Raw genomic sequence first — 3,284 nt, forward strand, 5'->3', positions numbered from 1 at the left:
GTCAGGGCGGCTAGGGTCTGGAACCAACTTCCAAGAGAAGTGGTGCAGGCTCCTACCCGGGGGGTGTTTAAGAGGAGGCTGGATGAACATCTTGCTGGGGTCGTTTGACCCCAGTGCTCTTTCCTGCCATGGCAGGGGGTTGGACTAGATGATCTGCTCAGGTCCCTTCCGACCCTAGAAACTATGAACTATGAGGATGAAAGGAGAGCTGCCCTGCTTGCTGAGACCCCCTCTGTGGCCCCATCCTCTCCCCCTCAGAGGGGGCGGCAGGGACCTGGGGGCTACGCGGGCCCCTCCGCTCTGCACTCGGGAGGCCCCAGCCTCTTCCTGCCAACCCAGTGCAGCTGGGTGTGGGCTGGGGTTCCCAATGACTTTAGCACCCATCCCGCCAGGCTCTGACTATCTTGGAAAAGATGGTGATGGCAGCCCCGGTGGTGGCATCCAGCAGCCCGGCATTGGCAGCCGGCCAGGAGGAATCTCTGATCTAAATCTAAATCCTGATCTAAATTCCACTGAAATACTGGTCTTGGCTTCCCGAGCAAGACTTGCAGGCAAGGCTGTCCCGAGAGTCAGCTGAATTGGGGTGACTGTCCCAGGCCCCGCACTTTGGGAGGCCCTGCGGAGCCAGGCAGAGTGGCCGTGATCCTTCCCACAGGGCTGCCTGGTGCTGGTGGCTCTACCCTGTGCCACAGAAGAAGTGAGAAGACCCCCCCAGGCGTGGGGAAGACCCCAGCCCACACCCTGCCTTTGCAGGGGCCCCATGGACCCCGTGAGGTGTTAAGGGGCTGATTGATTTGCCCCACTAGGGTTGGCCCTGCTTGCAGGGGCCACACTTCGGAGGAGTGCTAACACCTAAACAAAGGGTATTTGTACCCAAAAACTCACAAAGAATTTTTCCAACTATTTGAGTCGGTCTAATAAAAGGTATCACATTTACCTGAGGAACCTTGCCTGCCTAACACCAAAACCGGGGTGTAGGCTGTAGCCATGTTGGTCCAGGGACACGGGCAGACAAGGGTCTTTGGGTAGATTCATAGATTGTTAGGGGCTGGAAGGGACCCTGTAGATTGGGGCAGGCAATTATTTTGGGCAGATGGCCACTCACCAAGCTTTGGCAAGCTGTCAAGGGCTGCATTTCCCTCTTCGGCGCAGGGAAGCAGGAACAGCCCCACGGTCCCAGGCCAGATTCCTCTGCTAGGCAGGGGCTTCTGGTTGGGGGGGCAGGCTTTGCTGCTGGGTCCTGCTACCAGCTTCCCCTGGATCTCTGACAGGCACCCAGGAGCAAATAAATATTAATTTTCTAAATTTTTTAGGGGCCCCATGGGCCGAACAGAATGTCGTGGCAGGCCAGATGCAGCCCCCGGGGCCATATTTTGCCCACCCCTGTCGTAGATCATCAGGTCCAATCCCCCTACACTAGGCAAGAAAAGACAACTGGTAGATGTGATCTCTTTTATTAGACCAACTCAAATAGTTGGAAACATTTTTCTTTGCAAGATTTCAGATTTAAAAATGTTTTGTCCAGCCAAGGAAGCAACATCTGCAGTTGGCGCACACTCTTCCCGGATGGAAAGAAGCCCGAGGCTGGTGTGCATGCACCACCTAAACAGCGACATGCTTCCCTCTACAGGTTTCCCTGGCTTTATGCTGTACACGTGATCCTGGAAAATGGTGCATAACTCCAATTCACATGAAGGGAACCCACTTTGAAATGTAACAAATAGGGATATGTTCCAAGATCTCAGCTGACCCCCAGGCCCATTTCTGTCACTTTTGCAAGACAATTTTGGTACTCCCCAACAGCAGACAATACACACAAGCACAGGGTGGTGGCAAATGTTATAATGGGGATGGTAACTACACAAACACGTGTCGCAGACAAGGAGCACAGATCCACACAGGAGACTACACAGGCAGTCTTCGACTTACAACGTTTTGCACATACAACCTTTATAAATTGACACCGTTTCAACTTTCTGACATCAGTTCTAACTTTGACGTCAGTTTTGACTTTACAACGCTTGATCCAACGCCACGCCATGCCAGCGAACAAGTCGTTGGATCACTCATCTCCCTGGAGAACATCTGTCCAGGCTTCCTTGGACACTTTTTTTAAGAAAGCAGACAAGACTGCAGAAAAACCTGCAGACAGGACTCATGAGAAGACTCCAACCAAGAGCCCTTCAAAAAGTCCAACCAAGAGCCTTTCAAAAAGTCCAGTAAAGTCACCTCAAAGAAGTCATTCAAATCAATATGATTGCTCTTTACAACAGAAATACATTAATGTTGCTATATTACTCATGTAGACCAACTACAAAATTCTGGGTTATTTTTGGTGAAAACATGATATCGGACCTCGGTTCAGGAACCCCCCCCCCCATTTATAACATTGTTTCCTATGGGAAAATCGGCTCTGAGTGACAATGTTTCAACCTGACGGAAAGTGCGTTTTTTTAGGAACCAGCTGCACCGTAAGTCCAAGCGCCACCAGCATTTCGACACGCGTCACCCCACTGCGCACCGCGCAAAGCCGCTAATTGCGGGCTCCCACCGCACCCATCCCCGAAGAGTGAATTGACCTTGCTTATCATGAATTTTTGGTATGAAAAGAGTCATCAATTCATAGGATAAGATTCATAGCTCATAGAATAAAATTAATATTCATAAGATAATATTAATAGATTCATAGGGTAAAATTAATAGATTAATAGAAAAAGATTCATAGATTTATAGGATAAAATTCATAGATTCACAGGATAAGAGTCATGGATTCAGAGGATAAAATTAACAGATGAGCAGAATAAGATTCATAGCTCATAGAAAAAAGATTCATAGATTCACAGAATAAAATTAACATGAATAGAAAAACTTTCATATTCATAGAATAAGATTCATAGCTCATAGAATAAAATTAATAGATTCATAGGATAAAATTAACAGATTAATAGAAAAAGGATTCATAGATACAAAGGATAAAATTAAGTTTAATAGAAAAAATTCATAGATTCATAGGATAAATTCATAGATTCATAGAAAAAGGATTCATAGGTTCATAGGATAAAATTAAGAGAGTAATAGAAAAAATTGCATAGATACATAGGATAAAATTAAGTTTAATAGAAAAAATTAAAAGATGCGCAGGATAAAATTCATAGATTCATAAAAAAAGATTCATAAATGCATAGGATGAAATGCATAGGTTAACAGAATGAAGTGAACAGACCCCTAGCTCGGAGGCCGACAGGCCCAGGCTCAGCGGGGCAGACGCAGCGCGCGGCTGCGGT

The sequence above is a fragment of the Crocodylus porosus genome, unplaced genomic scaffold, assembly GCF_001723895.1.
Source record: "Crocodylus porosus isolate Cpor-Errol unplaced genomic scaffold, CroPor_comp1, whole genome shotgun sequence".
Classification (NCBI taxonomy): domain Eukaryota; kingdom Metazoa; phylum Chordata; order Crocodylia; family Crocodylidae; genus Crocodylus; species Crocodylus porosus.